Raw genomic sequence first — 14,923 nt, 5'->3', positions numbered from 1 at the left:
ACACATACCTTGCCTAGCCAATGGACTTCAAGCCACCACTCAACTAGACCAATTAGCACTCCCCCAACTCCTTTTCTCCTCCTCCATCACGTGGGTATGCCCCCTCCCCCTCTCATTTTCTGAGTTTTCTCTCAAACCAACACATACACATGTAACTACACTCTCTCCAACTCTCTCAAAAATTCTGCACTCTTTCTTCTTCATTTTCGGTTTCACCAAGGCAAAATGGAGCTTGAATCTAACTAATCTAATGTAATAATAAGTTCCTTTGATCATCTAACAACTAGAGTCATGTATGGTGTAAGCATGGAGTTGATTTGGAAGCAACAAGATCACGAAATCAGCCCCCAAAGAGGCTGATCGGACAGCAGTAAAAACAGGAGGAAAACATCTCCAATCTTCTTCTTTTCTTTTGATTCTTGACCATCAAAGGGTACCCAACATGTTCCTTTATTTGTTCTTCATATTTTCCTTCATTTTGTAGCTTATTTTCCCTTCTTCTCAAGCTTCTTTCAGCCATGAAACACCTCAAGAACAACCATGGAATGGAGACCCAACAACACCCTCAATCTTGTTCTTTTCATCTTCAAAGGTTGACAACTTGAACTCTTTTGATTATCACATTCTTTATCATTCATTTTATCACAAAATACACATAGATCTTCACATGCATGCATATTTAAAAGATTGATCTAGAAGAAATAATTATGAATGCAAGAGATAATAATGGATTTAGGTATGCATGATAAGATTTGAATTAGTTTAGGTCTATTTTGATTTGGGATTTGAGATGGATCTTTTGATTGATGAGTTTATGTATATATGAATGTTAAAATACATGTTAATAATCTGGGATTTATGAAGTTAGTACAAGAAATAAGGATTTTATAAGAATTCAAGACAAAACTATGCATAAAAATCACCAACCGAAATCACAAGAACACAAATATAAATTCATCACTTTCATCACATGATTTGTCCACAAAATATGGAATAAAATCTGGGGAAAACACTAATGAAAGATTAAGAGATGAAATAGGATGAACAAAATGTATTGGGTTTGCCAAAATAAGTATTGGGTGAAGCCATAAAGTAAAGGCATGCATTGGGCAAACAAAGTAAGCTGACAGAATCCATCTTCTGTCTTTGAACGGGAAAACTGGGCACGTGAGGGCATTTTCAAGAAAGACTATCAAAATAAAAGTTGTAGAAAAATGAGTTAATATTAACCTCCAACTGGAATTACTCAAAAATACTAAACCAAACGAAAGATATGATTTTTCTACTGAAACTGGTCAAAACTGTAATTTTGCATGAATATTTTATAAACTTTAACAATTTATATCTCCTAATCCATAAAGTTCCAGGAGGTCATACTTTGTGGAAAGTAATTTCAATGTGTTGTGAACTTAAAATAAAATTATGGGATTTTTCTAACAATCAGAACATCAAGAACTTTTATAAAACATCTGATGTCGCAAGCAGTGCCCATTCGGGACAGTTTGTGTTTGGATAATTTTTACGGACACCAAACATCATCTAAAAATTCACCAAAAATTCACAAAAATACTAGATACATGTAAGTCACTGTGTAAAAATCATGAAGGTCCAAATAATTCGTCTTGACCCCAAAATAGTAGCTATCATTTCATAAAAATAAAGTATAAAACAGAAAATTTGTAAGTAATCTTATAAATGGCATAATGGACTAGGTAATGAACTAAGAACCATAATGGGCTAACCCGGCCCAAATAATGAACCCATAAGGAACACAAATCAGTAGGCCCACTTGACCCAATAAACCTTATAGCCCAATAACCACTATGACCCATTATGCACCTAACCCAAATAAGGTAAAGCCCAATAACTAATGTAAGCCCAAAACATTAAAAGCCCATGACACTTAAGGCCCAATTGATAATGCCCATAACACTTAAACAAATTTCATGAGATAAGTGTAATAAAAATAAAACAAAGATAATTAAGTGAGATAGGAATAAGTAATTATGTTAACCAAGTTATATACTGATATCACAAATGCTAATTCGCGCTAAAATCGGTTACACAACAAATGATAACATAGCTTAATATGATATTTCTACATGATAACCTAAGATGCCAAGTGAAACCACAAATGAAGCCAAGTTACCAAAAATCTAACAACTTATAACTACGCATGTAATTAAAGTAACCTTTTTCACCATCAATCGTTACAACCAAAACAATGTGAATGTTAGCAATATACTTGGATTCCACAATTGATAGCAACATAATGAAAGCGGCATTTCTAAGCGATGGCTTAAGATAGGAACTTACGTATATTAGTCCTATCGTAGGGATAGTCTTGGCTTCAAAAATGATGGAGGAACATAATGGTTATATGGTCAAGGAAGCTATAGATGGGAAGTACCCATTTTGGATAGATGAGTATAATATGCGGCATATCAAGGTGAGTCATAGCCCCCTTTCAAACTCTTTTATGTGTTTTACTTTCGGGGTGAAAAGCATGATAAATGAAACTACTTTCTATATATGCAATGTTTCTTGAAAGAGAGTTTGTTATATGAAATGATTCTTGATATATGAGTATGAAATGATAGTAAAGGATTTATGTGATGAGCTTGAGTTCTGTCAAACCGCGGTGTTCGGTACACTACTATTTACTCCGAAAGTGGAGGCCTGTAGTTAGTTAGTTGCGCAACTAGGTTTCGTCCGCCCACCCAAAGCGTACCGTTGGAAGGTTGGTTGCCTTCGTGACAACATCCACTTCCAGTCTGGCCCCGGGTGTTCTAACTACCTTAAGATAATCGGGCGTCTCCATGGCACAACCCATTATCATCATTGTTATTATTATTACGGCACTTGATTGACAGCTTGTGCTATGAATTGAATTATTGGATTGTAATCGGACTTGAATAAAATGGTAGTAGTAGTGGCTCAAGCATTTACTCATCAAAATTATGTAAATTATGCCTTTATGGCTAAATGAAATTTGATATTGAATTATGCCCTTATGGCTAAGTGAAATTGATATTAATATTGTTGATAATTGGAAATTGTTTGGACATACGGATTGGGTATCGTCCCTCATATGATATCTTGAAAGACGTTGAAATTGGTGATGTTGAAATGATTTTGGTAACCGAATGATTTTGGTATGATATACGATTAATCGATTTATATACTTTTTCTCTCATGATGATTTGACAAATGAGAACCTGAAATTTTACTAAAGATTCTCCAAGTCTTGATATGACATTATGGTATTTGGAAACTTGATAACATGATATGAAAGTTTTGTCGATCATATGGTTTGGATATTTCGAAATGTAATAGAAATCAGTTTTTCTAAGTATTAAAACGGTGATGTACCAAGATTTATATAAAAACCTATGCACTCACCAACTACGTTTTCGTAGTTGACACTTTTTCTTCATGCTTTTCAGGAAATAAGCTTAAGCATTGAGGATTTGTATGCTTCATGATTATTTGCATTGCCCTTTGGAGTCAAAGATCAAACCTTGTGATAGGCAATGGAATCCGCCTTGATCATTGTAGTATACTACTTCATATGCTTGTTATTTGTTTCGTGAACTTAGTATTCAAGTACGGTGGACGCATTTGTACTTGGAAATTGGTTCACATGCTTGTACATTTGTAAATTCTTTTATCAAATAAAACTATGGTGAATGTTATTTATAATCCTTTGTTTTGAATACTCGACTTTCTGTACATCTCATTGTTCCGCCTTAGTTGGGGTGTTACATGCCACATGTGTACATGTTATGTAACACGGACGGAACTATTAAGGGACAAAGGGGGGTGTTAGCCGCCTCAAAATTGTTTAGTGTTGCCATAGAGTTTATCGAATTCATCTTAAAAATTATATAAATACGATAGTTCAGCCGATGATAAGTAGTTCAGCCAATGATAAAGGTTCACATTGCTTACCAAAAATAAAGTATGTTGACTTGCTACACATAGGAAAGGATTTATCTATTTTATGTTTTATCTATCTATATTTAGTTTAAATGTTTTTAGTATCTAATTAATGAGTGTGAGTTAAAAACAATAAGAAAAAGCTTCATGCATATTATGAGCATAATATCATATCTTTTATATTTCATTTATAATTTTATTTTATTTTCTATTGTTTATCTTGATTATAGTTCATAAAAGTATTATTTTCACATGAAGAATTAGTATTTAAGTTATATATATACATCTTTTAAAATCATATAAAGATTTTAAAATAACTAATGTATGTAGATAAACTATCTTTTATAAACAAAAATTATGTAATACCATTAGTAGTTTTTTAAAGAGAAAGTTTATTTGTGTGTCGATAATCTTACTAATAACTTCATGTTATCAAAGGAATTGTCTAGAATTTTGGTTTTAATTCTATAAACAGATATTAAAAACTTCATGGTCGTTAAGTTGTATAAGAGCTTTTGATTTATTTTTATGCCCATTAGTGTCTTTCGGAATTATATAGTGTGCCTTTTTTTTCCCGCCCCCCTAACAAGTATGTTCAAGTTCCGTCACTGTTATGTAATGTATCCCGCGCCAGTAGTTTTTTGGGGATTTTGGGTTTTATATGTATTTATAGATAAGTAAGTAAGTAAGTAACTAACTGCTCAGTGCCGCCTTCCGCGGGTTTTGAGCCCCAATACCTCGACGGCGTATGGGGGAGGTTAAGATGTAGGCAGACCTTACCTCTACCTAAGTAGAGAGGCTGCTTTCAGTTTCTACCTAAATGGTAGAAAAGGCCCTCCAACCTTTGCATAGGATGAGGATCGAACCCATAACCTCTGTCTCCAGAGGCAAGGAGAGGCAAGGGTGTTTACCACTTATCCAACCATGCTGCTTTTTGTATTTATAGATATAGATAAAAATAAAAAAAATTAAAAATAATAAAAGGGGCCGGTCATACATAATATAAATTATAAAAAAATAGAGGATTAATGAGAGGAGAGTATAGGCTCAATAAGGGGGATTATGTGTTCCAAGTGTACCCCCAACCCCCTCTTTTAGTTATATTATAGATTATAGATATAAAGATATATATATATATATTGTCGTAAAAAAAAATTTTTTATCGATCTGTTTGTCACGAATTAGGACCATCTCCAATAGTTTGGTTAAGGATATCTTTAGACATCCTTAACATTCAACTAAATCTTACCAAAATCCTTAGCCAAGGATATATATATATATATATATATATGAAATTTGAGAATTGAATGTGACAATTCAGTCAGTCATACATAATATACAGCTGCTGCTGCTGATTAAGAATCACATCAAACTCGTATAATTACTACTACTACTAATGTTATCGAACCCAGGCTTCACTTTCTTCCATTTACAATTTATTTTATCTATCCATCCGTCCCCAATTTTTGTTTATTATTATTATTATGAGACTTTAGCTTGCTTCGCTTCATTTGTTTATGTAACCACTCATTGATAATACTTGATAATAATAATAATAATAATAATAATAATAATAATAAATAATAATAATAATAATAATAATAATAATAATAATAGGAATATAATGTCCGCGCTAGCTCCCCCACCGATAAGAATTACTTCATTGGACGATTTGTTACTGGCTTACCAACTTTCTCTAAAAAGAACAACAACACCAACAACAAATGGTCTCTCCAGAAAGAAGGCTTACACGGACATCAAATCACTGAGGGTACTGATGACATACCCTGCCTAAGGAACGAAGCGCGTCACGAAGGTTGTACGTAACAAAGGTCGTATAGAAGATAAAAGAAGATAAGAATTGCTTCCCTACAAAATCGGGATTTGTTCTTATTAAGAGGGAAAGCAATTATGGAAGTTATTCTTCTAGAAAAACCCTAAATCTTGGCTTATTTTCCAAGCTAGGATCGTCCCTATAAAAAGAGACCTCACGAAGGCATCATGGATATGCATAATATAATCGGACCAAAAGAACGCAACTACACATACAATTGACGTAAAGAGATTCACTCTACTTTTGGGGTATCGCCAACAAACAACCAAAAACACCCATCATTCCCCTTCTTAACCTAACCTCGGTTTGGTGTACAAACATTTAGCGCCATCCGTGGGACCCGAACCGGAATCTAGAACCCACACAAATATCTTTATGCACTCCTACCGCAGGAAATGGTGAAGAAGAACAAAGGCAGACCCCTGAAGGACAGGAGGGCAGCCCTGGCGATCAGCCAGGGAACCACCAGTCCCTTAGATCCGCGTCGGATCGAGACAGAAGGTATTTACTTCCCTCCCCTGGGAAAGGATAAACCATCCTACAATCCTCTCATTATTCAAACCACGGTGTTCAACATCGAAGTGAGAAGGGTCTACTTGGATAGCGAAAGTGAGTGCGATGTAATCTTTGAGCACTGCTTCCTCAAACTCCCAGACGCCCTGCGGGCCCGAAAAATAGACCCCCGGGGCCCATTAACTGGCTTCTCGGGGGAGCACGCATGGCCGTTGGGGGAAATCGACTTGGACATTACCATCAGCGACGGAATACATGAAAGAACCGATACCCGGGATCTTTCGATAGTACGCTCCCCAAAGTGACGGAACTTGAGCAATTCGTTTAGGGGGGCGAAAGCTAAATTATAAATGATTATCTATTATATAAAGTACACATATTGCCAAAAATTATATAGTCAATATTAACTGTCTAATGATTTTTGATTTATTGTTACCAAAACATCTAAGGACACATATTGCTATATATATAGTTTATCTGAAGGTTAAAATATTAGAAAAGAAAAGGTCGAATAACATATATGGTTTATGTGAATTTATAAATTGAAATTAATAGAATTAATAAAAGAAATACAGTTGACTAATGTTTATATATAAAAAACTGTTAAAATATTAAAAAATAGTGCAGAAGAAGAAAATAAGATTTGTAATATTCCTTAAATATAACGAGTAATCAAAAATGATAGAAAGAAAATATGATAAGTTATGCTCCCAATGTTATGACTTATGAGAGAATTAAAAATAAATTGCTTGTAATAGGCTTTGACTCCGCTACTTTTAACTACCTTTTAAAACCAAAAATACTAGCCAAAAAGATGTGAATTTTTCCAAAAATATAATAGATATACCCTGACAAGAAAAGCTCTTGAGGGGGCTACAACCCCTCCTTGCCCCAATGAAGATCCGTCCATGGCTCCCCATCACCCTATAATATTCTCCTGGGGAGAACCGCAATGCAAAAGCTGGAGATAGTTCCCTCAATAATTCACAGGCTTATAAAGTTCCAATCCGAGACAGGGATAGGAACGATCCTATTAATCTACGAGGCAGCTAAACAAGTCTGTGACGTGAAAAGGGGCGATGACGGGAGTCCGCCCGCCCTGAAGGATACGCAAGAAGAGGAGAATACGATGAAAGTCATGGTCAACCCTGATTACCCCGACCAAACAATCTCTATTGGTGTGCACCTTTCGGGTGAATGTAAATACAAGCTCCAAAATTTGCTACAGGCGAACATGGACATCTTCGCCTGGGAATACGAAGACATGACCGGAGTACCTCGGATCCTCACATTAGAAGGCAAGCCCTTTGTGACGGAGCATCGCTTGAACGAGCGAAAACATGTAGAACCGGTCCACCAGAAAAAACGCAATCTCTCCGCGGACAGAGACGAAGCTGCCAGAAAGAAGGTAGAGGAGCTGTTGCGAGCCGGCATAATAAGGGAGTCCACCTACCCAATATGGATCGCTAACCCCGTAATGGTGAGAAAAAGGGACGGGGGATGGCGGATGTGTGTCGATTTCACGAACATAAACAAGGCTTGCCCCAAAGACTGTTATCCACTGCCGGAAATTGATTGGAAGGTGGAGTCGATGACGGAACATAGACTAAAGTGCTTCCTGGATGCATATAAAGGGTACCACCAAATACAAATGGCGGAAGAAGATGAAGATAAGACATCACTTTACACGAGTAGGGGGACCTACTGTTATAAAAAGATGCCGTTTGGTTTGAAGAATGCAGGGGCTACGTATCAACGATTGGTCGATAAAGCCTTCGTAACACAAATAGGGAGGAACCTGGAAGCATATGTGGACAATATGTGGACGATATGGTCATCAAATCTCTAAGATATTTATTTGACAAACGTTGTGGATTTTTGTGCAATTAAATAAAACATTCTTTGCAGGACAAGAGTGCTTTTGCTGATATTTTGAGGAGGATTTCCAAAATACAAAAGACAAATGGCCCCAGCTATGTAGTCTTGAGGGACAAATGATAGGTCTGATAGGTAAATACTATTTATTCCTAACATCTCATGCTTCTCACATATAGTCCAACGCTAACTTCCCTAACTGTTAATTTCCACTTCCACCAGCTTTTTTGCTTTAGCAAATTCTCCATGCATGCACACTCAGTGGTTCATGTCTGGTTGATGGGCCTGATTTTCAGCGGCAAGAAATATGATGAGGCTGTTAGACCTATGGTTGATTGTAGACAGGCTGATTTATGTCATTTGACCAATCATTCCTTTGCAGTTGCTTATAGTATACCTTTTTTTTCTTTCTATTTTTTGATGCATGTCTTTGTGTGTGTATAATAATAAACACATTTTAAGTCATCACCAGCATTAGGCATTTTGGTTCATCATATAATAATTCATACATAAGAATTGATTTTTACTTTTCACAGATAGTTATAGCTGTGTTGTTAAATCAAGCCTCGGTAGATTGTATCTACTTAAAAGTTGTAGAGAAATTTGAAATGCAAGCCAAATGTAAAAAACTAGTCCAGAAGAAACTAGCTACCTGCCATAATTCTTATGTAGTTAGGGTAAATTTTTCAGTAAAACTTTTACATGGTTAGTTTTCAAAAGATTATATAAAATATAAATATCAAACTACTAGCAAGATGCAGAAAAGGTCCATAATTAGAGATTATGCAAGATAGATACAACTTAACACACCAAAAAGACATTCTGGTCTTGATGAAAAAAATCTGTAAGGTGCCCTATTGTTGTGTGGATCGTAATAAAATGTGATTCGTTATGTCAAGAGTGTGGAATCCTCTTGAGATAACTAGATTGTCATTGCCTTCCGTCGATTAATAAGCAATTAACCAACATAAAGAGATGCACAACGCTTGTGGTTCGTGTAGGAGGTCACACGAAGGAACAATTAACCTTGATTCGTGTATAATTAAAATGATTCACTAAGATCTACCACGATTAACCTAATTCCGTAGATTAGGTCTTGTATTTATACTAGTTATGTATTGGATCGTGTGGGCTTAGGCCTTAATCGAAGATTAGGCCCGAACCAATAAGCCAATCGACTTGCCTCGTGCTGACGTCAGCACGAGGTTATTCCTTCATACTGATAACGTCAGCACGAGGGCCGACCTTTGACTCTTTGTTTAGCTTCGTTTGGCTCGTACATAACATCCAATCATCATTCAAGTGTTATACGACACTTATAAACCTTGATTCTATGTTCTTGTACCTGCAAAACAATATATAACATACAAACACAATACAAAACATAAACAGATATAATATTGAAGTTCAACTGTAATCATTAAATATCAACACAAGTTCTTATTTAAATGATTACAAACATAGTTCCTAAACATAAACGATAATCAAATCTATGTTGCGATTGTCACAACGAATCTGCATCTACAGACTCCCCCTTGACCATTGCAACTAGATTTCTTTAAAGTCTTTGAACTTCAAAGCTATCCGTTAAATAAAAGCCTTGTACTATTCGCATGAATTCTCTCTTGTAAGCAATGTGCGAGAATGTTGCGATAGCGCCTTTCTTCAACTCTCCAAAAGTCCACTGCTGAGCAAGGTGTGTTCAAAAGTCTTCTCTGATCACCTCTTAACAAGTTGACAACCTTCATTGGATCATACATGCGTAGCAACATTTGTTCCTGTGAATCATCAACAAACATCTGTGCTTCATCTGACTTGATATCTATTTTCCAAAATGTCATCTCTGTCAGCATATCTTGATCCCATCTGATAGCGGGAACCTTCTTAACACATTTAATCCTTCTCTGTTTAAAACGAAATGTGCCATCTTGATTCTTAATCTTCTTCAAAGGTGTTGGCTTAATCAACCTTTCTTCTGGCTTCAGACCTCTATCACTGAAATTTCTAATTCTTTCATCTCTGAATCTATTCCAGTAGAAATCTGCAAGTCCATTGCTCTGAAGATTAACGAACCATCGTCTTCCCAAATCTAACATATCGGAATCACTAAGAGAGTCGAAATGTCTTTGACTCATCGACATGTACTGGCATCCCTCCTTTCTCTTGATAACAAATAATTCGATTCTTTGATCATAAAACCAACTTTGTATCACTGAGAAATACTTAGGTGCATCCTTGTTTGAGACAAATTTCCAAAACATCGATGGATTATACATATCACGTATTACCAAACCAGTATGTCCTCTATAACCTGGAATCAGTCTATTAATAATAAACTCAGGATCTTGCTGCACCGGAGGTATATTAAATCTTCCAAGATGAACCTCTCGTGTAGCATCTATGTTCCAGAATAGATCAAAAATATTATCATGTCCTTCATCTACTATATTTGCATATACAGCAAACCTCAAACTTGCAGCATTCTTAGGTTCATCTGGACTGTCTCTGATTGGATTGAGATTGAGATTGAGATGTTCCACTTCAGCTATTGGTTCAACTTGAATGACTTCATCTTCATTAAAGATACGATCAAAGTCATAAGGTATATCAAGCAACCTTTTTCTATCAGCTTCTGAAGTAATGAACTCTCCTTCTTCCATATCTTCATCATTGATACTTTCTAGATCTTCTTCAGCATCAAGATCGTCCAATGCACCTATCCTTTGAAGCTTATCTGCAATTCAAACGATTTACATATACAAAGATAAAGAACATAAATCATAAGTCAAGACATAATAGTATAAATACATAAAATAAATTAAAATAAATAATACTATATCATAAATATAATGCAACAATTACATTAATATTTATCTTATAATCTTTATCTTTTTTGACTTACATCAATAATATTATATCATAAATATAATGTAACAAATACAATCATATTTATCTTATAATCATTACAAAAACAAAAAGCATTAGCACTAAGGTTCATAATCCGAATCTGAATCTGAATCCGAATCTGACTCTGACTCTGAAGATGTATGAGTTAACCCTGACTGTTCTTTCATTTGATCCCTAAGTGATCCTGGATCATAATAATCATCATAATCCATAATCTCTGCTCTAGCTCTCATATGAGCTTGTGGATCATAACCCAATCTCTTTTCTAGTCTATGCACAATTAATGGGTGCAAATCTGACTCTGTAGAGGCATTGGTAGTAAAATCAGTCTTAGTTGACTCACTATCCTGAGTAGATTTTCCTTTACTTAGATTTTCTTTTTCTATATGATTATGAGGATCATTCACTATCTTTTCTCGAATCTCCCTTTCTATTCTATTAGAATTAGAATCGGAGTTACCTGAATTGGAATCTTCCTCATCATCATTATTTGGATCATCAGGATCTGCATCTGGAGCAGCCATCACAGCTTTGCCTTTATCTTGAGTCCTAGAAGTACTATCACCAGTTGTACCAGCAATCTCTGACTCTCTTTGTCTTGGCGACTCTCCCTGAATGTTTGCAGTCTCTGTATCCATAGCATCATCAGCAGCATCTTGATCTTGACCCTGATTCTCTGGCTCACCAACATCTGGTTGTCGTTGATTTGGATCTTGAGCTCGATCTTGATCATCATGATCATCATCTCTAGTCTTCTTTGCTAGCTCATCATCCTTACAACCATCTTTATCTCCCCCTTGAGCCAAGAATTAGTCAAGTCTAGAACCAAGAGAATGAAAAAGAGTTGTCATTACGTTCATCTCTTCTTGATGCTTAGCAGCTTAGAGCTTTAGCTGATTCTCCAAAGCTGTAACCCTCATCTCTAACATCTTCTTCTCAGAAAACAAACGACTCAGCTACACTTGAACAGGAGCAACTGGACGTGACATAGAAGCAACATCAGATGTAGAGGCATGAGGTGGTATCGTAGCTTCAAATAAAGGCATACAAGCACTGAAAGTTCCTGTGGGAGGCATCTGAGGGCGTTGCAAAGGAGCCAACAGATGTCCCATGATTGTCGAAACAGGAACTGTCGCCTGAATAGGAGCAGACGAAGGCCTAGTAGCAACAAGTGTCGGCTCTGGCTCTTGACAAACTTTAGATTCCGGAGCAGTAGGAATCCTAACAGTTGTAGCCTCAGTAACAACTTGTGCGCGAGAACCAATTCCTCTTATAATAAACTTTGGTCTCGACACAGAAACAGGAATATCAGAAACTGAAGCTCTTAAAGCAGCAACTGATGGAGTAGCTTGAGACCTCTCCATAGCAACTTGATATGCAGCAAAATCTCTATCAACTTCAGCCTGAGATCGCTGAGAAGTTGGAAGTCTTTCTACAGCGTCAACACCTTTTCCTTGTCTTCTTCTTCGCTTCGGAAAACGTTCTTCCTCTTCTTCATCCTCTGAATCCTCAACCACATTAACCGGAAATTCAGAAGGACCAGCAACATCAACACCAACTGGAGCAGAGGTAGAAGCAGAAACTCCAGTAGTTGGTGGAACAAGATTTGCAGGATCATCAATATCCTCCATAAGAGCATCCATATCTGGATCATGCTCCAGATCTCCAGCATATAAAGGAACATCATTAAGTCCCTCAAACTGATCAGCTCGCTCTTCTTGAGGATCATTTTGAGCCTGATCATCACCAGCAGCAACAGCAACGGGCACTTCATCTTCCCAACCTTGTCTAGGGGCAACATAGTTAGGATTAATCAAATGTTCGAACAAAGGTAGATTATCAACATGTACCGGAACATTTCTACCCGACAAGTGCTTCATGCTTTCAACAAATACCTTATAAGTAAGACGACCTAAATTGAACGTAGGACCGTCAAATGGCAATTCAGCTGCAAAGTGATGAATAATTATCATCACAAATCTTGGAAACAAAAAGAATTTCTTGCCTGTACCAAATGACCTCAACTGCTTCTCTAAATTATCAAAGATGTACTGAGAAAAGCGGTACGGCTTGTTCAGCACCAAAGCAACCATCTGAGAAGCGTTCTGGATATTCATCTGGTCATAGCTTGTACTCCGGTGACTAATAGACCTCAACAAATAGTAAGCTAGCAACTTCCATTTGCCACGAAGATGATTCCTGAAGTATGGGTGAGAAATAGCACCAGTATAACCCATACGACGTAGAGCACTGTCACAAAATTCCTCTGAAAAATCAGTCGGACCTTGCTCTATCTCGACATCACCTAAGTGTAATATCGTCCGTAAGTCTCCAGCTGAGAACGAGAAAGAACGTCCTCCAACAGTAGCGCGAATGTACATATGATCACCCATCTGCACTGAACGGGCTGAGTTCCAAAACTCCCGAATGATACTTATCACCAACGGAGGGTTCTCTGTCACTGCAAAATGTACACGAGAATGTGCAAGAAACTGTAGGACACCATGAAACTCTGGTGTGCACCCCGTCTGAGTAATACTGAGATCGAGTGCACCATTGTGCTCCTTGACGAACACATGAGCATTATTACCTTGTCCAGTCATACCTGCACAAAAACAGACAAAAACGACAAGAAAACAAAAAGTTAGAATAAAAAATAAACAAAAATTAGGGTTTTGGCTCGTCTGGTTCGTGATGACGTCATCACGAGGAAGATCTTCTTCGTCGTGACGTTAGCACGAGCTTCAAACGAAACCCAGAAACACGAAGTAAAAACATCTCCATTTGATGAGTTAATCAAATAAAATCATCAACGTGGACTTGTTTGTGGATCGTGTATGCCCAGAAAATCAAAAATCGAAACAAATTCGATGAACACGAAGTGGTTCATGTTCTTGATGTTCTTCGTGTGAATAGTGACCGAAACATAGTATCTTCAATTATTCTTGATTTTAAGTATGTTAACATGAACTTATGTTAGATTTAAAGTGTACAAACATCAATTAATCCAATTTGAAGTCCAATTTTAAGTCCAAATCATAAAAAAATTGAAGATCAAATACTTGGTTCGTCCTAGTTACTGTTCACGCGAAGAGGATTCAAAATTTGGGCATTATAACGACATGAAATCGTTAGTTCTTATAGTCAAAACATCAATAATCAATCATAGATCGTGAAAGTACCAACAAATCCAAGTAACAAACACGAAAAGAGGATGAAATCGATCGAAAAGAGATACGAATGAATAGTGCGCACGAAGGAGGCAAGTTCGTGTGATTACTTAGGGTTTACGACCCTAACCCAGATTTCCATATCACTTCAAGTCGAATTTTGGCTAAGGTTATTTTTTAACAATCATAATATATATCAAACCGACTCTATATATGTTATATCAAAAAGTGTACAAGTTTAAAACTTCATTTTAACATTATGCTCGACGTCATAATAAACTTTATAGTTGGATATAAGGCTTTTTGTTTACTTAGTAACCCGGTCATCGACCGGGTATTAATCTAGTATATATTGCCGGTAGAACAGAGAGAAAAAAATAAATTTAAGTTTTGATCTGGACCATTGAAATTAATAAACAAAATGATCTGAGCCTTTGAATTTAAAATTCAAGATATGGTAAGTAGTAAACAAAGTAAAAGTCAAGTTTGACCATTTTAGATATGGTAACTTTTTTTATTTAACTTAATATATGTTTTTTAACTATAGTAACTATTTAATATTGAGTACATGATAATTATTTTCAAGATGACTTGTATGTCTTAGCCATTGATCATGATAATTATATATATACTACATGGTAATGGTAATTACTTTCAAGTTATTTGCATATTCACGATCTAAACA

The 14,923-nt window shown here is 36.2% G+C and overlaps 1 long non-coding RNA gene across 1 annotated transcript; it reads left to right on the top strand.

Annotated features, from left to right (window-relative positions):
* The first annotated feature begins 284 nt into the window (after positions 1–284).
* On the top strand, positions 285–2,361 carry LOC122584189. Its single transcript, XR_006321481.1, has 3 exons — positions 285–433; positions 507–592; positions 2,337–2,361. It is a non-coding gene; the product is annotated as an uncharacterized LOC122584189 (long non-coding RNA).
* The last annotated feature ends 12,562 nt before the right edge of the window (positions 2,362–14,923 follow it).

The sequence above is a fragment of the Erigeron canadensis genome, unplaced genomic scaffold, assembly GCF_010389155.1.
Source record: "Erigeron canadensis isolate Cc75 unplaced genomic scaffold, C_canadensis_v1 Conyza_canadensis_unscaffolded:10, whole genome shotgun sequence".
Taxonomy (NCBI): Eukaryota; Viridiplantae; Streptophyta; class Magnoliopsida; order Asterales; family Asteraceae; genus Erigeron; species Erigeron canadensis.
Note: the sequence above shows the minus strand (reverse complement) of the source record. Positions and strands in the feature narration are given on the sequence as shown.